Source organism: Culicoides brevitarsis, chromosome 3 (assembly GCF_036172545.1).
Source record: "Culicoides brevitarsis isolate CSIRO-B50_1 chromosome 3, AGI_CSIRO_Cbre_v1, whole genome shotgun sequence".
Taxonomy (NCBI): domain Eukaryota; kingdom Metazoa; phylum Arthropoda; class Insecta; order Diptera; family Ceratopogonidae; genus Culicoides; species Culicoides brevitarsis.
The window spans coordinates 29,196,367-29,218,036 of NC_087087.1; the positions used below are offsets into that span (position 1 = coordinate 29,196,367).

General features: G+C 26.4%; 1 protein-coding gene across 1 annotated transcript in view; it reads right to left on the bottom strand.

Moving 5' to 3' along the window:
* LOC134834244 (irregular chiasm C-roughest protein) overlaps positions 1–3,961 on the bottom strand; it is a 170,726-nt gene extending 166,765 nt beyond the window's left edge. Inside the window, exon 1 of the mRNA XM_063848831.1 lies at positions 3,815–3,961. The gene's annotated coding sequence lies outside the window, so the exon portion shown is untranslated. The remainder of the gene's footprint in view (positions 1–3,814) is intronic.
* Between the last annotated feature and the right edge of the window lie 17,709 nt (positions 3,962–21,670).

Sequence of the window (21,670 nt, forward strand, 5' to 3'; positions counted from 1 at the left end):
TGCATCGGGACAAATATTTTAAAATGTCAACTGGGGCAAATGTCAAGTGTATAATAATTTAAAAAATTAAAATATGCACTGGGATGAAAAATCCCAAAATATTATAACGAATTTCATGAACAAAAACCAATTCATTAAATAGGAAGTTGTACGTAATTAGTAGACATTTTAAAGCGAAAACATTAAAGTATATGCCCCACTTCCCCCTACATCTTCTATCCAACATTAACTCATTTATATCAATAATTGGGCCGATTTTTTTACTGCGGTCTGTTTTTTCAAACATTTTTCTATATATATTTACTATTTTTTTTTCGTGCCAGACTTGTTTCTCATGATAAACAAAGTACATGTTTTAATGGATTACGAGAACTTTATTGCCTTTTCTGGATGATATTTATTACCCACAGATGTAGAAGTTTAATTTTTGAGACAAATAATTAATGTTAATGTTGCGAAATTTAACTCAAGGTCAATTTGGTTAACATTAAAAAGCATTACTTTATTAATTTATCGGAAAAATCCCCCGAGGAAAAGCAAAAGTGCAAATTTTAAATACTCTTTTAAATTAAAATTTCCCGGAAAAGTGCTGGAAAAATTAATTATTTGTGTTAAAAACAATGTTAATTATTCCTGAATGTAAAATTAAGTAACTTGTGCTCGTTTAATGATAACACAACGTTTCGCTTAAATTGTAAATGATGGCTTTGATCTTATAAGTACATTAATTATTACACATTTTTGTATCAACTTATGCCCTATATACAGACAAAAATAAACATTTTCTATGTAAATATATGTTTAAAAAATTACTAACACGATTTTCTTCTCTATATAAAAATTTACGTAGAAAAATTTCCCGTTTTAATTATTTTTTTTTTCGAAAATCTCTCGTAATTTTTCCATAACTTTTAATAAAAATAAAAAGGAACGTCCGAAAATTGTGCGTGCAAGTAAATAAACACACACAAAAAAATGAAGATTTAAGTGACTGGGGAAGCTTCTTGTTCATAATAATAATAAAACCTAACAAATAACAATGGAGAAAGGGGCGAATAAAGTAATTATTTTTGCTTTTGTTATACATTTTTTTTGTATAATACGCAAAACACGAAAAAAAAACAAAAACAAATAAAAACATCTTGTAAGTGGGTGTTTAATTTTTAATGTGCATAATCCTAGAGAGGAACTTTTTTTTTTGACAAAGGTTCGTTTTTTTTTGCGTGTATAAAATTTGTAACAAAAAAATGCTAATTAAAGAGTTTCACAAAAAAAAAATACAAAATAAAATAAATAAGTGACATTTATGAGGTATAATTTTTTTTTGCCTCTCAGATAAATATTATAAATATTTTTCTTTTTGTTCCGAATTTTTGGTAATTTAATTTTTTTTTTATTTTAAATATTTATGTAAGTACAGATAAACGAACGAAAAAATAATAATAAATGTTCAAGAAAGGTCAAGTTTGACTTTTATTCAACGTTTGATACGATTTAGTCCCAAATATGTATTAATAAATATTTTTGTTCGTCCTCGAATAAACTTTTTTCGCTGGCATCCATCCCTTTTTCGACGGGTTTTCGTTCCCTCAGGCTATTGTCTCAATTATTTTTATTATTATGCGCGCCACTTTACTCCGCGAGAACATTACTATCCCATTAAATATTTAAAAGGGATCAGAAAAAATAACATAATATATGTATAATATATATTTTTTTTGTATAAAAATAAAATAAACATATTTTTTTATGTTTGAGTTGTTTATTTGTTCGTAAAAAATTAAAAGAAAAAAATATAGATGAAGGATTTCTTGAAAAAAAAAATTATTTAAACATTATTATTATGTTTAATATAAATGTATTATAATGTATAATAATATATACAACATATATAAAAATCCTTTTTTTATGATTTTTTAAAGACCAACTACTTTTTGATTTATTTTGATCCTTTTTGTGTGTGCAGGATCTGAACACGTAAGAGCAAGAAAAATAATAATAACAAAGAATTAACATTAATTTATTGTATAAATGTATGTTTAAATTACTTTATGTACATTTACAAAGAAAAATAATAATTAAAAATAAAGGAGAAAAAAATATTTAGCTCGACTTGTGACTTAAAATTGTTGTAATAATAATGTTGTTAAAGTAAAATATAAATCTCTTTCCTTTTTATGTATAAATTTATATATTTATACAGTATTATTCCAGCTTTTTGTATGAAAAATATATTTAGAGACACACCGAAGCAATTAAGAATACCACAAAAAGTTCCTATTATTTTTAATGTGCGTGTCTCGGTTTGTTGCTAAGCTCTATAAGAATTTTCTCTTTTTTTTATACATTTTTCGTATGTTTGTGTGTGAAGCAATTAAAGCTTAAACGTCTCACACACACCCCGGATTCGTTTTCTGTATTGTTGTGGGTGTCATTATTTTTTTTGGCATTGCAAAAAGCAATGAAAAAATCGTTCTCAAAGAAAGTCGTAAAATCATGCTTCCCTCTTTTAATCATGAGGAATCTCGTTTCAGTACATTTTCAAAAAAAATTTTCAAGTATTTAAAAACAACATAAAATATTATTATTACGCAGATAATTTTATGAAAATTTATTTTGTCGCAATCCTGAGACTTTTTGCTTGATAAAAATTTAAGTAGGTCGGGTTGTTTTGACGTTAAAATAGAACGATAGAAAAAAAAAGCAAAAAAAAATAACTCAGGAAGGAATTATGCATGAGAAGGACCAAAACAAAGTGTTTCTCTAATTTAAGCAGATTATTGCGTTGACGTTGACTGAGGTCACGGAAAGTGGAAGAGGACATGACGTAATTTTTTTTTATTTTTAAATTTTTTCAAATAAAATAATAAAAAATAATTAGAAAATTTTTACGATTTTTATTTTCCATTTAAAATTTCAAAAATATTTAAAATTTTTCCAAAATTTTTTTTTTTTTTTTCCAAAAAAATATTAGAAATTTTTTAATTTTATTTTTTTTTCTATTTTTCCATAGGAAATATTAAAAATATTTTTTTTTACAATTTTTTTAAAATTTTAAATTTTTTAAATAATTTCCTATAAAAATTATAAAAAAAAATTTTTGCTTTAAAGGAAATTTTTAATTTTGATTTTAAAATTTGATTTATTTTTCTATTTTTTATAGAAAATATTATTTTTTTTGTAATTCGATTTTTTTAAAATTTTCCATTAAATTTTCATTAATTTCCTATGAAAATTATTTTATTTAATTTTTGCTTTATTTGTTTAATTTTATTTAATTAATTTTTATTCAATTAATTTTAATTATTATTTTAAATTTTTTTTAATTTAAATAAAATTTTTATTTAATTTTTTTTATAATTTAATTTTTTTTAAATTTTTCCATAGGAAATATTAAAAATATTAGAAAATTATTACAATTTTTTTTATAATTTGGAATATTTCCATTAAATTTTTTATTAATTTCCTATGATTTTTTTTTATTTATTTAATTTTTGTTTTTTTTATTTTATTTATTTTAATTAACTTTTTTAATAATTATTTATTTATTTTAATTAATTATTTTTATTTAATATTTATTATTAATTATTTATTTATTGATTTAATTTAATTTTTTTCGTTATTTTTTTACTTTCGAATTGAAAAAAAAATTTAAAAAAAATAATTTAATTTTTCTTCAGGTTTTAAAACTTATGATTGAAGTTGACATCATAAATTCTCAATAAATATCATAAGAATTTTTTATAAAATTTCAAAATTATTTGAAATTTAGTAGTAAATTGAACAAAATAAGCAATTAAAGAAAATATCTTACCTTTATAATGTTCAATTAAATTTGAAATATTTCTTCGGTGGTTATCCAGATGAATTTATTGAAAATATCCTTTGACTGCTTTAATAATACGACCAAAAATAATTATGTCCGTTGTTAATTAATTATTCATTTATCGTCGTGCGTTATTATTTTATTACAGCGAACAACGAATTAAAACTGATAAAGTGATTATTAAAATAATTCCAATTGACGTGTGTAGTGTGTATTGCCCAAAAAAAAATATATTTCTCGATTTAATTTTTAATGAATTTTTTTTATCATTTATTATTAACGTGAATGAAACACATGGACAATAATATATATTTTATTTTCACTTCTTTTATTTCCCTTTTTTTTTGAATTTTTTAAATTATTTATTAATTATATTAAATTTTTTATCAATTTTTATTGCATCAGTGAATTGTGTGTAAGTAAAATCAATTTCAATTATTTATTCTTTTTTATATCCTTTTGTTGTTGTTATTTTATATAAATAACAAACGCACATTTTTTTTATATTATTTTGGATGTCATCAGCATTTTTTTTTATTTTGACAACAAACTCATTATATTTTTTTTCTTTATTTTTTTCACTCCTTTTTTGTTGTGGTTTATTATTTTTTTCACCAAATAAATTATTTATTTATAATTAATAGCACATCATATCATATATGGATTCAATTTATCATATTTTTGTAGTGTGTGACACTTTATTTGCTAAAAAAAAATTTTTTTTTTACGATTTTTTTTTTCGATATACGTTGTAGCTCTATATATTTATTGGTATATGAAGAAATTTTCACGTTGGAAAAATGAAAATCAATTATGTGGGTTGATTTAATTAATCAAGTACATAACAACATAAAGACCTATATATTCGGGTCACAATTTATTTATTTATTTTTTTGTTGTTGTTTAATCTTTGTCAATCAATTTTCCATTAACGTTGTAATTGTTTTCTTTATTTTTCGATTATTATTTATTTTTTTTTTGTTTTTTCCACGAAATTTTGTTTTAATTTTTTAATTTAATGGTTCGACAAATATTTTAATTTATTTATTTTTACAATTTTTGTCGTTTCCTGTGCAGGTCCTCGACGGAAAATTGAGGAAATTTCGGTAAAATTCTCGCAATCCGGTAAATGAACTGACAACACGTTACTCGTTCGAGTATTTGCGCTAAACTAAACTGGTCTTTACACTTGCCTACAATGCGTCAATGCTGCTGCTGTCCGGAATGTTAAATTAAACACAGAAAGAAGAAGCCGAGTACGTATGCGTGTACGGGGCACGACGAGCCCGAAGAGAAAACGAAGTCAAGTTGCGCGTGCCCGAATTCACTCCAAAATCCAAAGGAAAAAACATTCGTCGTTCCATGTACGCCAATGAACTTTTGTACGACGTTTTTTTTGTGTTTTTGTTTTGAAAAAAGAGATTCTCTCTCGTCGTTCGCTCTCTCTCTCGAAATTTCTCTCTCTAAGATGTAAACCCGTACAGATGTACGATGTAAACCGTTTGTCCGCTTGTCCTGACTGCAGTATACGGATCATATGACGCGCGCCGTATAGAAACCGGTCGACATATCTGCAGTGCTTACAGACGAACGCTTCTTACACACCTAATAATAAATATTTTTGTTGTAAAAGTCGTAGGAAAACATGCACATACACGCCTGTTGCAAGATGTACCAATTTCATTCAACATTTTATGGTATCGTTCGGTTCTTTTTTTTTCGTCGTTGGACGACTTTAAATGTTATAAATGCATTTCATCTGCAATGCAATGATGATGGTACGTACGTGAAAAGGACATGTACGAGCATGGAAATTGTCTATATACAATTGATACAATTATTATGGTCAATGGTCATGTCTGTGCCAGTAATAAAGATGTAGACCTTTAATATTTTTGTTATGATATTTTATGATGTTTTATCGGTATGGGGACGACTAATGTAATTTTATGGATATGTTTTGTTAATACAGTGTCTATAAAATATTTGATGAAATGCTCTTTTTATGACACACGAAACTCTTTAAAGTGATGAAATGCGTTTTTTATTGAGTCAAGTTAATTTTTCATGGTTTGAGTCAAGTGTAAAAAAAATTGTTAATTAATTTAAATTTGTTTGAATTTTTTTAATCTTTTATCAGTTTCATTTTTCAAAAATAAACTTTGATTTTGTTTTAACAAAAAATTCAATTCAGATTAAAATGAAGATTTTCGTCTAAATTTAAGTTTAAAATTGGATTTTGGACACAGAATTAAAATCGATAATGTATCATGTTGCTGATGAAAGAGAAAGACTTGAAAGCGATACAAAAGATCTGCAACAAATTATTTAGAACAATATTGCTACAAGATCGATACATTAACAGAGAGAAAATGACGTAGAACAAGTTACGAACGTTTTGAAGCTAATTGACGGAAATTTTTACAAAAATTGGCATTCTGTCGTTTTATAAAATCAGCTCGAAAAATACAAATTAATGCTGAAAAAGCTTCAAGTCATGAATTGGAATTCAATTCAATTCTTCATCAAAAGCTTGAATGAGATTCACCTGACTTACTGATTCTCATACAGTGAATAACAAAGCTTTTCAAATCTTTTTAATTCTTGTTAACTTCGTCAAAATATTTTATGAAAATAAGCTCTTAAAAACCCACAAAATTCAAAATCCTCGAAAGTTTCGGAATTTTAAGCAATTCTTCTATGAAGGTATCATCTCCTTTGTTTGAATTTCCATCATTAATTTCAATTATGTCATCAACCAGAATATTTTTTTCCCGCCATTTTGTTGCGATTTCTCAGCTGCATTTTAATAGATGTTCTTTGCATGCTAATTTTAATAAATTCGTTAGACAAAATGTTTAGCTTTCTTTTTGAATTTAGAATGGAGTAATTAACTTATTAAAAGTGCTTAAATTTATTTTTTAATTTAAATTTTCATTATCAGAATAAATTTAACTATATTCCTTTCAACGCCTTCTCAATTCTCAGTTTAAGGTTTGTACGGTTTGAGACTCAAAATCATGAAAAACTTTTCTGACTCGTGTCGTACTTAGAGGTTACTAAGATTAGTTTAAAAACTTTTTGGGACCTTCTGGGAGAGCTGAGTGAATTTTGAGGGCACTTGCTTGGAAGGTAAAAAGCTAAGACCCATTCTTCTGCCTATGAAGAACGAGCTTATGAGATTTTAGAAAACTTTCAGTGGATTTGGGTATTTTCAAGTACCTCTTTGACATACCCGATCTCAATCAAAATGCATAGAAAAAGTGAAGCTCATTCTAGAACTTTAAATTTAGGTTTTTTTCGACAACTTTAGGTCTAACTAATACAAAACCATCAAAAAATCTCATGCCATTTATTTTTCGATGAAATATTGATATCGAGTGATTACTTAGAAAGGTTACGATTTCATAGTACGAAGCACAATAGGACTATTTAGAGACCGCGGTGCAAGCTATTCTTGATCCTATAAGGGTGTACTAAACCCTACTTCGATTTGTTCATCACTTTGACGATCTTCAGGATCTTTTTAGATTTTTTTTTTTCGTTTATTAAACTTCTCAACTGTTTAATGAAAATTAACAATTAAATAACTCTATCTGGGGAAAAAGCCTTTATATGCGGAATCCCATTTAAAAGTTCAAAATTGAAAACGTAATCCGAGCCCAAAGCCAATCGCGGTGTCTTTGGAAGGTTGTTCTTCGTAGGGTTTACTTTAATATGGTCGCCATAGTATCGCTTTTGTCTCTGATTGGATTAACTTTCGTTGAATTGTTACAGATCTTTTGAATTACTCTCAAGTATTCGTCTTTCATCAGCATTAGTTTCGTACTGCAAAAATTAATGTCATAAGAGATTTGTAAAATGTTCGTTTCTTTATCAAGCATTTTCTTCATTCGATTTCTTTTGGGCTCATATTTGATATTTTTTTATTACCAAACCTGAAAAAAATTTCTCATCTATCAAAACTCCAAGATACTTCAAATTTTCAACTTCTTTAAGCAGTTTACTTTATCTTTGCATCCTGAAATCCTATATGGAATGTTTGAAAAATCCTGAAAAAGCAAAAAAAAAAAAATACAAAAGCAAAATAGAAATAAAAAAAAACAAGTGAATTACAATCACGCAAAATCTATTGAGTGAAAGTAATTCTCTTTATATCAATTATTACTCACCATAAACCATTTTATTATTATTATCATCATCATCACACAGGTTGCGTGTTACCCTTTTTTTTCCTCCTCCAATGTCGTCCGTATTTATTTCACTTTCCCGGTTAAAGGTACTCAACAAATATTTCATACTTTTTTTCACTTCCCCCAACAACTGCGCTGGACGAGACACGGAATCCTTTATTTGTGTAATAATGAGCAAACAGAAGGTATTTTCCTATTAAATATGATCAAAATACGTGTTGAACTGCTTTTCTTCTTGCTTTTTCCATATGCTGCTGCGGCTGCGATGGTCATCGTCAACGAACATACGTTCATTCTGTGATTTATGACTTGCTTTATTTCGACATTCTTAATAACAAAAAAAAAAAAGAATTTTTGTTTTTGTTATTTTCGTTTTGTCGGATATTAAAAACGCCAAAGAAAGCCAAATATGAGGAGAAATTGAATCACCACATCACACACTTGACCCATGATTGTCGGTTGGAAGGCATGTGTCGTTCTTGTACTTCTGTTGTTCCTCATGAAAAATAACATTTTGATTATGAATTATAGATTAACAAGTCCGTCCTGCCTGCCCAAAGAAAGAAGATGGATTTTTTGGTAAATAAATGTTTTTCTTGCGTTTTTTTTTTGGCGAATGAAATTCTTGTCTATACATTTCCGACCTTTATCTCCAGATTGCTTTTAATTATTAAGCAGCCAGCTCCTTTCTCAAGACGTGATAGGATGATTCAACAAATTTTTTTCGTACTCTACACCGGATATGCATAAAAGGAAAAATTTCTTCGGTCTTCATTTGGTATTCCGTAAGCGAAATTGGCGGCAGCGGAAGAACAAACAAACGAAGAGAACAGAAAAAAAAATTGAAAATCACTTTCAATTAGTTAAACGAAACGAATACACGAAAAAATCGGCAGAAAATGAAGTAATGATTAAGATGCGGGAGGATTAAATGCGCGAAATGAGTCGTAAAATCAAACAATGGGCCTATTCATCAGACGTTTTGGCGCAAAATTTTTGAAATTATCTCAGATTTCGATTGGCGCAAGCGGTTTGAGCCGTTTTGAGCCAACTTATTTATTTCATTAATTTTCTCATATTTGAGAGAGAGTTTGAGAGAGAAATAAAGAGATCTTTGAATAGTAGACTCAAAACGGCTCAAACTGAACAAACCGCTTGTACCAATCGAGAGCTGAAAAAATTTACGAAGATCCTTCATACATCATTTCTCTCTCAAATCTATCTTAATATGTAAAAATTGATGAAAAAACCTAGTTGGCTTAAAACGACTCAAACCGCTTGCGCCAACCAAAGATTTTGCGCAAAAACGTCTGCTGAATGGGCCCAATAAATGCAAAATGAACCGTCATGAAATCAGATGAAAAACATCTTTAAAGCGCATCACATGTGTCTGGCGATAAATTCTTGTGAAATATTTCCATCACCTTGACCTTTGACATTAATTCTGTTTCTCGCATGTGGAAATGGGTCTACGAACGTCGACGAATAAACTTCGGTTAACTTTTTCTCGTTTGAGCGTGTTGATAGACGTAAACAAATCAATTAATTTATCCAAACAGGACGGCACGGCGTCGAAAAGTGTATTGAACTTGAAGAGATGCTTTCGTTTCGACAACATGTGGCGCACAATAATTCTTGTCGTCAAAAAAAAAACAAAATCTAGGACTGACTTCCTTCAGTATCAAGTTTCATCCGTTTTAATTACACAAAAAGGCGTTAAGATAAAATCAAGGATAACAATGCGACTCACTTTTAATCGTGCCAGGATTATTATTATGATTATCATATACTTTACTGACTGTCGCTCGGGAATTCTTCAAACAATGCGAAACAAAAGACAAAAAAACGACGAACAAGCTGCCTGCACAATAATAATAATAATATAATATCTAGTTGTACATTTTCTGAAAATTATATTATCTTTTTCCTTTTATTCTTCTTTATTATTTTATGATTTTGCATGCTTGCAGTATTTTGTACTTTATTCATTCATGACTGTAGTACTAGTATCATGACTCGGTGTGTGTTGAAGTGCATTAGAGGAATTTCCACATTTTTACGAAATTCGGTTTTTTCGTGTCCATCCGCATGACAAATATTAAGCAGAGAGGCTTTGTGGCAAAACATCAAGAGACAAAATGTTTCGTGGAATAAGTCAAGCAATAATTGGATGGCTGTAAATTTTTTTTTATATCAAGTGGCTTTCAGGTTTTGATACATTTTTTGCTTTTTTTCTGAAAATTGTCTTGATGTTTTTTTTTTTGTTTATTTGCATTTTACTTTTTCTGTATAATTAATTCAACAAAATTGAAATTTTATTCAAAGTTTAAATTTTACAGAAATTATTTAAATATTTACAGTGTAAATTAAATTATATTTACCTTTTTTCTATTGAAAATTTAGATTTGTAAAACTTTTCAGAGAAATTTTTTAATATTACAAAAAACCAAAATTTTAAATTTTGTGGTACCTACATTTTATTTTGATTTTAAATTTTTTTATCCTCTTTATTTATTAAAAACAAGGATGTTTTACATCAAAATTGATTTATAAAATATAAAAAAATTAAATAAAAAAAAATCAGAAAGACTAAAAAAAAATATAAAATAAAGAAATTTTTAATAAAATTTTGTAAGGCCGCTCCAAATGAAAATCAAAATTAAAGTCCAAAATTTTTGAAAATAAAATGGGGCAAAATAAAAAAAAAATTGAAAAACTATTTTCATACAAAATGACAAAATTTTTAACCATTTTTGAGTGTTAAATATTTTTTATTTATTTTTTTTAATTAAAAAAAATCATAAAAAATAACTGTCAAAAAATTTTGAAAAATAAATTCAGTAATTTTGTAAAAAAAAAATTAAATAAGAAAAATTATTAAATTAAATTAAATTTAAAATTATTAAAAATTGTTAAATTGCGATTTTTTAAACACAAATTATTAAAAATTAAAAACAATTTCATAAATCATCTTGAAAAATTATGAAAATACACCTAAAAACGGCCATTTTTGATGAAATTTTTAACTTTTTTTTTTTTGATTTTTGACTTTTAAAATGGGGCATCGGCTTAAATTAAATTTAGAATAAAAATTTTTAAAATTTTTAACAAAATCACTTAAATTTTGCTTTACTAATTAATCTATTTTAAGTTTTTTTTAAGTGTATCAGGTTGAGCTATGAGAAGCCTTTAACCTCAGAAAAATTAAGAAGTTTTATAGAGAAAGTTTTGGAAAATAATTTTTATTTTCAAATTTGAAACTTTTTGTTCATTTTTATTTAAATTCTTTTGACAGGTAGAACAAAATCTTTAAATCGTAATTATTAAATTTATATATAATTTTTTAAATTTTTTTTATATTTTTTTCTAATTAAGATTTTTTATTTATATTTTATTTCCCTAAATTCTTATAAACAGCTTTAAAATTTTTGAAATTATGAAATTTCTTACCATATTGTTTATTTTTTGTTTGATCCACGTGTTCAAGATGGCGTATTAGTTGACATTTACATTAGTTCCTATTCCAACCGCCAATCCCGTTTTCAGCTGCTTGTCAATTTAAAAATAAATGACAGTTGAAAATTTCCCAAAATGCACTAATGTCCAAAAATCGTTCTACAAATTAAAAAAAACAAACTAAAAAAAAATTTTGTGTCTGACATTTCAATTGAGTTTACGACTCTCTGCATTATTATTATTATATCATATGTGATACGTGTGTTTTTCTATTGTGTTTCGCGAGACATATACTGAAAGTGTTAAGACCCGACTCGACATGAAAATGTTTGCATTTCTACCGCATTTATTAAACATATCCTCCAAATATAAGTGAGAGAGTGCACTTTTTTCTGTCTATTAAAAATGTATTTTTTACTTTTTTTTTGTAGAAAAAGGATCGGGGAAGACACGTATTTTTATTTTTAGCCGACAGCTCGCTATATGTGCCCCCAATTTATGAGCATATTCCGCTTCTTTAATTTTCAAAACAAATAAAATATTTAGAAAATTTTCTCCGTCTACGGAGAGAACGGAATTGAACTCTAAAAATATCGTGTCTGAGTAATTTTTCAAGTACATTCTTCAAAAGTCTTAATATTTTTTTTCGTCGTATTTTCTCGCATGTCTCGCATAATCTTCCTCGTCACTTCACACAAATAAGTACACAAAAAGTAGATCATCGTCTTCATCATCTCTAGACTTAAAAATAAACATAAAATCGGTTTAATTTTTTTTTACTGTCTCATATACTGTGTGACTTTGCCGGCAAGCAGAACATATGATTCCGAATTGAGCAAACACGTTTCAAGCATGAATTTTCATCTCATCTCGTAAATAAAGGAAAGAATTAAAATTTTGTAGACAAAAGTGCCTTCAATTGCTGTTGCGTGCAGTATAAATGACTTGACATAGAAAGTCACAAAAAAAATGAAAAAATTAATTGCGGATACGTTAAGTCTCTCTCTTTCTTTCTCTCACTCGCTTTGTATCTCCGACTTGAATTGTCGTGTTTCTGGTCCAATTCTCACATGTGAGGAAAAAACGCATGTTTCGTTCCGAAATACTTTCAGAGGAGGAGGATGTGAATGATGTCACATAAAATTTTGTTGTGCGTTCGTTCGTTCGCTCGTTCGTTGATTCTAGACACTAACTACATGTTATGAATTTTATTATTAATAAATTTTTTGCTGTGTCGCGTTGTGTGGTGTGGGAAATGTGAATGAAATTTTTTTTGAAAGTATAATTTTTTCTGCGGTTACGAGGTTTTTATGAATGTATAAGTTTAAATTAAATTTTCACTTAAATAATTAATAATGTGTCGCTTTTTTGATGTGTTAATTGAATGATGGTGAACTTGTTCTATCAATTAAAAATAAATTGTTGTAACAGATTTTTCGAGTACATTATACTGACACTTTTGATACTTATTTGATTTAAATGATTTAGGATTTTTTTTATTGAAAAATTATTTTTATCGGAAAAAATTAAAATAAAATATTTATTTAATTAAAATAAATTTGGTATTATATTTTTTTTAATTTTTTTCAGGTATTTTTTTAATAATTTTTTTTTTATACAAACAAGAAAATTTAAATTTTTTCAAATTTTGGTTATTTTTTAAAAAATTTGGTATATTTTTTTTTGTTATTTTTAATTTTATTTAATTATTTTTTTATGAAAATTTTGTAAAAAAAAATTATTTTTTTAAAATCTTGATTTATTTAAATATTATTTTTAATATGATATATATGCTATTTGAAATAAATAAATAATTAAAACTAATATTTTTTATTAATAATTTCATTTTTTTATTAGAAATAAATAAATTATTTTCTAAATTTAAATTAGAAATCTATTTTTTTTTCAATACATTTTTTACATACCATAAAATTTGCTAAAAATATAAAAAAATAATACGAAATATTAAAAATTTAATTTAAATTTAAAAATTATTTAATTAACTAAATATTTTTTGCAAATTTTATTAAATAAAAAATGTAATAAAAAAAAAAGAATTTTTATTTAAATTCAGAAAATAATTAATTTATTTCTGATTAAAAATTATATTATTATAAAAAAATAGTTTTTATTATTTATTTATTAATTAATTAATTTTTTAGTTTTTAATATTTTATAATTTTTTATTTTAAATAATATTTTTTAAAGAGCCAAACAAATTTTTTTAATATAAAAAAATTAACATTTTTAGTTTATTATAAAAAAAAACAAAAAATATTTTAAATTTAAATTAATTAAAAAAAAAAATTAAAAAGTGACAAAAAATTATGACTCACAATTCATTCTTACTAAAATTTTCTATAATAAACCTAAATTTTATCAATTTCCATATTTACAACAATACATCAATTGTTCCCAAACACCACAAGACACTTTTTGAAAAGAAAAGGAATAAATTTATTTATGACCCCCGATATGAATATAAATTTAAATGCAAAGACATCAATATTATTCAATTTTATTCTTGTTGACGAGTTTCTTGCATAATTTATAGTTCTTTATCAGGTCATAAAGATCCTCCTTTTCCCTTTTTTCATTTAAAAATTATATATATTTTTGTTATCGCATGCAAAATTTAAAACAACAAAAATATTCCGATGACACATTCTGATGACTGTATTGATAAGCAAAAAAAAAAAAGACACAAAGACAAAAAAGAAACATGATAATAATAGGTGTACTTTTAAAAAATATCATTTTTATTTATTTTCTTGGGAATTCGATAGGATCCAATCGTATCGGAGGAGCCACACAAAAAATGATGAATGTTTGGAAGAATGGAAGGCGAAAAGAGAAAAAGAGAAAGATAAGGCTCAAGTTGTCAATGAACATGTTCTTGTCTTCTGTTTTTTTTTTCGGTAAATTTGTTGTAAATATAGAAATTTATAAAGTGATGATATGAATAATGGTGTAAGGATGTCACTTTTTTGTTATCATTAAACAAAAAAAAAATTTTTTTAAACAAGCAAAGATAAGGTTTGATATTTAGTTGAATAAATTAAACTCAAATGGTTTTTATGGTGACACATTTAAAATTTATTGGAATTTAAATAATTTTTGTGACGCTACTTGATAAACGTTAATCAACGAGGAATTTAGAGCTTAAACAAAACGAGTGACGATAAAAAATGTTTTTTATGCTGTTTTAGTAAAATTAATCAATCAAACGTAAAAAAAAATACGCCTACAGATAAAAAACTATGAAATAATAATAACGCAAAAAAAAATCTGAAATGAAATATTTTAGTTTTCATCGCATCTCGCGTATCATCCCATATTTTTTTGATGATTTCTCGTAACAAGTTAGCACGTGATTTAACATTGTTGCAGGGCAAACATTTCGGTTTTTACTCGAAAAATGTGCAGAGTTGTTGCTATTGTTAGAGAGCGAGTTATGTTGTATTTAGTTGTCAACATATGTTTGCCATTATGAATTATTTATTTGCATCCTTTACTTGATGCTCGTTCTCTAGTTTCGTGCTTTTGCGAATTTGCGATGCAATCCGCATGTTGAACTACCTAACTACACTTTTGTGTCTTTTATTATTCACACATGTACGACACGGACGCAATCATGTTGTCGTCTCACACAGATGAATATGAGCAAAACTACAAAATGCATGTATTTAGTTATGACGATGATAATGGCAACAATAATATGAAATGTAGCTACTTAGCAGAGATAAAAGTGGTGTTTTTGTTTTGTTTTGTATAGTTTGCTTGTTTTTAGTGAGATTTGCTTTCAAGTGATTTTTTTTTTGTATGAAAATTATCATTAGGGAAATTTTGTAAGTTATTGTTGAAATAAAAGTTTTAAATGATTCTGAGAAAAATCTCTTAAAAACTCTGTAAAATTAACTGAATCTATATAATTGAATCAGAAGGATTGATACTCAAAGTAAGTTTGGAATCATGAGGATGAGTGGTTGTTAATTGTCGAAGTGACGTCATTGATCATAGAGGCTGTTGACTTCCGGATTATCAACGAAATGGCATCTGTGTTCAAAAGCGAGCGTTAGTCAGTCAAGCCCTATGGGCGAAAAACGGGTCAGTTTGATCCCTTGAGGAATCAGGTGGACCCCTCAGGAGTTAATTTGATCCCTTAAGGGATCTCCCTGATGCTCTTTTGAATCGGTCATCTGGAGACCCAAAAATTGAATCTTTCAAGAGGTCATTTTCATCCCTTAAGAGATCAAATCGATCTCTTAGAGTGATTATATTGACCTCTTGAAGGGATCAATTTTACCACTTGAAGGGATCAATTTGAACTCTAAAAAGGTCATACTGACTTCGTTAAAGATCCAATTTTTTGGGTCTACAGATGACCGACTCGAAAGGGGATCAGGTTGGTACCTTAAGGAATCAGATAGAACCCATAATGGAACAAAAAAATCCCTTAAGGGATCAAATTGACTTCTGAGGGGTCAACGTTATCCTTTAAGAGATCAATCTGACCCGTTTTTCGCCCGTACGGAGGAACTCACTGGCGAGCTCAATTTCAGTGTTTTTTTTTGTGAAGTTTGGAAGAATTCCTTGAAAGTTTCAGCGCTTATTTTAGCTGAAGATTTAGCTTAGGTTCGGTTTGAGGATGCATCACCGCGGTTCGAAGATCTATTGTGATCGCTATGACAAAATGTCAGGGCATGCTCAGGTGTAGATCTTACAGCTGTCCTTATACCTCAGTCAGTTAGTCTAATTGGATTTTTCTAAGCCGATGTCCTTCAAGTTCAGGTGGATCCAAGAGTTCAGTTCAAAAGTTCAGCAATATTCTTTCCTTTTGCCACAGAGTTCTGTACAATCGCATACCAAGTGTTCTGCTGTTTCTTTTTTCCTGTTGACAGTATCTGCAAATTTCATCATTTACGAGTTTCATTCAGTTTTAGGTTTATGTTTTATAGCTGAAGATTTTTGAGTTTTTGAATCTTTTGAATGTATGTTCTGCTGAGCCAGAGTCACCAAGAACTTGTTTTTGTTATAATTGAATTACTTTGTTTATTTTTCTTCATCCTTTTATCACAAAATTAAATTGAATCTAAAAATAAAATAACCATGAAAAAATAAACAAGAACCTGAATCAAAATGAAATTTTGTTGTTTTCTCAAAAAACCATCAAAATACCAATTGACTCAAAACATTTCTGAAAACTCTTAAATTGTTATTTTAAGTGAAAAAATAAACAAACAAATTAATTGCAATCAACTTATCCATCGGGCATTAATTTGTTGCATTTTAAAAGTAATCTCTTCTCGATAAATAATGACCGTTAAATCAAACACAAAATAAATGAATACTTACTTGTTGTTAATATAATCGTATTAAAAATATATAACTGTACTTCACTCCACTTCAGTCTCTTTCAACTTTGCTTGATTCAGCATTTGTATTTGAATAAAACACAAAACACACGATAACAACAGAAATCTCTTCTTAATACCATCTCGTGTTGTCTTCGTCTTGCATGCCTTCTCTCACTTTTAGTCGGGGAAGATGGATGTATTTTACATATTTATTTATATTATTCCAATTCCATTCATAGTTGATGATGTGTAAAAAATGTCATGATTAATAAATGACACGAGGATTTGCTTATAAATACATTACTTTGTTACATTGAGTTTGTTGTTTAGATGTTTGATGCAGTGTCGTTTTTGGATCCAATTTCATGAAATTTACTGAAAAAAAAATTTTTTTTTTTATTTTTCTTAAAAAAATTTTTAAAAGGAATTTTTAAGTCCTACATTGAATGAATCTGAAAATGTTAAATTTCAAAACTCACAAAAAAAAGAAAACTGTTGATGATGTAAAATTAATGAATCTATTTAAAGACTTTTGTGAGTCCTTTTGTTGTATTTTCTCGGCAAAATTTCCTTTTCAAAGATTTTACGTATCACTAATTCCTATCATATTTATAACAAAAGCCATACACACACAAAATATTGTTTTATCAAAATCAATTTTCTCGAATCATTAACTCGTTTACGCATCAAATGTTCACCGTAATTGATTACCCCATTTGTGTGCTTTCTTCATCTCACACTCTCTCTGCATGGCTCTGCTTTGCTCCGTATCGCAGTATAAATCAAATAATCACCAAATATTGAGACAGATATTGATGTTAATGTTGCGGCCAAGGTGAGCAAAAATCGATTTTTTTGTGTGGCTTGACTTGAGATTGATTTTTGTTAATTTGATGTTTTTCGAGAGATTTTGATATTTCTGCGAAAAATTAAGAGTTATGATACAATTTCAAATAAAAATTACTTACCGTTTAAAATTTTCGCTAAAATAAAAAATAAGAGGTTGAAAATGTCACGAGATTCAAAAAAGTCACGTGGTTTGAAAAATTAAATAAAATAAATTAAATTTAAATTAAATAAAAATTCGTAAATTAATATTAATTAATTTATTTTAATTTAATTATTTTTTTTAAATTTTAATTAATTAATTAAATTAATTAATTAAAAAAAAATAAAATTTATAAATAATAAATATAAAATTAAATTAAAAATTAATTGACTTAGAAAGAATTTGCAGTTAAAAAACAATTTCAAATTTTTTAACGGTCATTTTGAATTGACATTTACAAAATTTGATAAAAAAAATATGAAGCATTTTTTATTTCAAATTTTTATTTTTTTTAAGTTTTTAATTAATTAATTAATTTTTTATTTATTGATAACTAATCAAAAAATAAAATATAACATTAAATTAATTAATTTTGTATATAATAAAAATAAAAAAAAAAAATTAAATAAATAAAAATAAATATAAAACAAAATTGAAAATTATAATTATAATAAATAATTAAAAACTTGAAAAAAAAATTTAAATTTAAAATAAAAAATGCTTCATATTTTTTTTCAAATTTTGTAAATGTCAATTCAAAATGACCGTTAAAAATTTGAAAATTATTTTTTAACTGAAAATTCAACTTCAAGTCTTTCTTTCTAAGTCAAATTAATTATTTTTTTGATATCCTTTGGAGTGTTTATCTCTCTGCCATCTTTTCTTGCATGTAAAGACATAAAAATCTCCGAAAAAAAAGTTCATTAAACTTAAATGTTGATGGAGATGATGATGACGAAGGGTGTTTATAGACAACTTGCCCTCTACTCGAAATGTTCTTTCTTTCTTTTTTTCGTGTACAAAAATATCTCGGCTGTGTGTGGAATATTTGACATACTAATCGTAATAAAATGATCTTGACTTACACACGACGAGATGAGATGTGAAGAAAAAGAACATATGCAAGCACTGTATCTCTCTTGCTCCTGTCATGTGTGTGTTTGTGCGAGGAAAAAAACAGAAGAAAAATAAATAAATACACATTTCCTGCTTACTTGCGTCGCTCGTTGTTGTTGCCTTGCCTGAATATTGTATTCAAATCTAGATAAATACCACGTAACACATAAAAAAATAATGTGTACGAGAAGAAGATCTGCTTTGAAGATTGAACCACATGGGTACCCCGAAACACTTTTGTGTGCTTTGTTTTGTGAATTTTGATACTGCGATTGTACATTTTTTTTAACAGCAGCAAAAAGAGCAAATGCCGATTCTCTGACTTCCCAATTACCACATGTTCAAATTGGTTGTTTTACGTTTTTCTTCCTCTTTTTTCTTTGCCATGACTTTGAATTGACTTGGCACAAAAAAAAACGTGGTACAATATAATTTTCTTATCGGACACTTTTTGTACAGCAACATGAGCAATAATCCGAGTGAAATGGTAATTTTCTGGTCTTTTGTTTTTTCTGCGCTTGCACATCTCTTGGTATGAGGTTTTGTACTTTTTATTTATTTTTAATTTTTTTATTATTTTCAGTTTTTTTTTCTTCCAATATAAAGATGTTAATGATTTGTCAATTTGACTTATGCGAGGATGTCACGAAATGAATAAATTTGTAAAATTTTACTTTTACATCTTCGGTAAAAAAAATACCTTAATTTGTGAATAATTTCAAAAAAATCCTTAATATTCATTTATAGAAATTTTTGATTAATAATTTTCGAAAGAATAAATTTAAACTGGAAAATAAACTGAATGTAATAAAAAAAAAAACTTAATAAATAAATAAAAAATAAATAAATAAAATAAAAATTTAAAAAAAAACAATAATAATATAATGAATTTATATAATATTTAAATAAAAGTATAATTTTTAAAAAATTTTTGATTCCTACTTTGATATTTTTTTTTTCAATATGTAGGATATCGAATATCGAACATCTAAAAAGCAAAAAAAAAAATTAATTAAATAAAAAATACATAAATCTCTATAAAAATAAAAAAAATTATCAGAATTAAATTTAAAAAAGTTAATAATTAAAAAATAAATTAGGAAATATAAATAAAATAAAAAATAAAATTTTTAATAAATTTTAATTATTTAAAATAAAAAAAATAATAAATTTAAATAATAATCAAATAAAAGCATAATTATAAAAAAAAATAATTTCTATTTTGATACTTTTTTTTGAAAATTTAAGATAAATATCGAGTATCGAACATCTAAAAAGCAAAAAAAAAATATTTTTTTTATTAAATATAAAATACATAAATCTCCATAAAAATAAAAAAAATAATCAAAATTTAATTTAAAAAAATTAAAAAATATTTAACATTCAAAAATAAAAAATTTTGGACTTTAATTTTTATTTTTTTAATTTTATTTCTTTTATTTATTTTAATTTTTTGTGTTCTATGGAATTCAAAACATTTTCGACTAAGTTTAATATTTTAATTATTTTTACTTACGTTTTATGTTAAAGTACTCTCCTAATGCTCTTTTTCATATTTTTGGAGCTAATTTCTTATTATTGAACTTTTCGCACTAAAAAGTATAAAACAAGAGTAAAATTGATTTTTTATCATTTTCATTTAAATATTCAAAGTAAGCTTATAAGCGCTACTTTGAAATCTGTTTCATTCAATAATTTCTAAACATTTTAAGCAGCTTACTAATTAGTAGTTTATCATTGATAAAGAATTAAAATAAATATAAAATTTTACCATATACTTCAAAGTCATGTAAAGTCATATTTAAATCCTCAATCAAATAGTTCGTTTGAAATATAGATAATTTTAATACCACAACTAATAATATTCGAATTCAACCCACAAATATTTCGCTTGAAACATCATACTTTGTCGTTGTTATGGCATTCTAAATGCTCCGCTAAAACCAGAACGAAATAGAGATGCGTCGCTTGATGTGCGGTTCTTTTTTTATTTGCCTGGGTTTAATAATAATCAGTTACATTCCCTTCAGACATATCGTTTAACAAATATCTAAAGCATACACAACGTGATCGAATCCGATATTCCGAACGTAATGAGAAGATGATAGATATCGGGTTCGTAAAGCTTTGAACTTGTCTGTGGCGTGCGAGAGTAAATGCAATTTATTTCTACTTGTTCTGCCTCTTCCTTTTTTTCTGCTCGTTCGTCGAGAGAAACACCTGAGACGCACGCATAAAACCCGATGCACTTGAGATTTCTGCATGGACAAAGGAGAAAAAAAAATCTTATATCATAATAATGAGATATAAATAAAGCATTTTTCGTGCCCAGGAGATTGTTATTCCTGAAGCCATATACTTGTTTCAATTTTTTTTTCTTCATTTTGCGTCCGAGCATGTTATTAATAATAATAATAATAACAACTACCATAAAATCGTTTTTCTCAAATGTGTGAGTGAGTCGCTCGTCTTCTTCGGCAGTTGCTTCGGCAAAGTTCGGGCACGCGAACGACAACGCTTATTTTCCACATCGCAAGCCACTTTAACTGGACTCGTAACATAATGGCAGCAATAATAATCAGAAACTGGATTAGCTACGATGCGCGTATATTGCACCTCTTAAGTGAAATATTTATCCCACCTGTGCACTGAAATCGCGGTCCGATCTCGTATATAAGGTTTTTTTTTGCAGCAATTTTGATTGAATGAAACATCTTTCATTCTGTTTCTGTCTCATTTTCGTACGTTCGAGTCCCTTTGTAAATGACTTTAGCAGCAGCAGCAATAAATATAAGAAATAAAAATAATAATAAAAATCCTGACTTACAAGTTTTTTTTTGTTCTTCCTGTGTGTTGTAAAAAGTATTGTAAGTTGATTTTTTTTTGCTTCGCA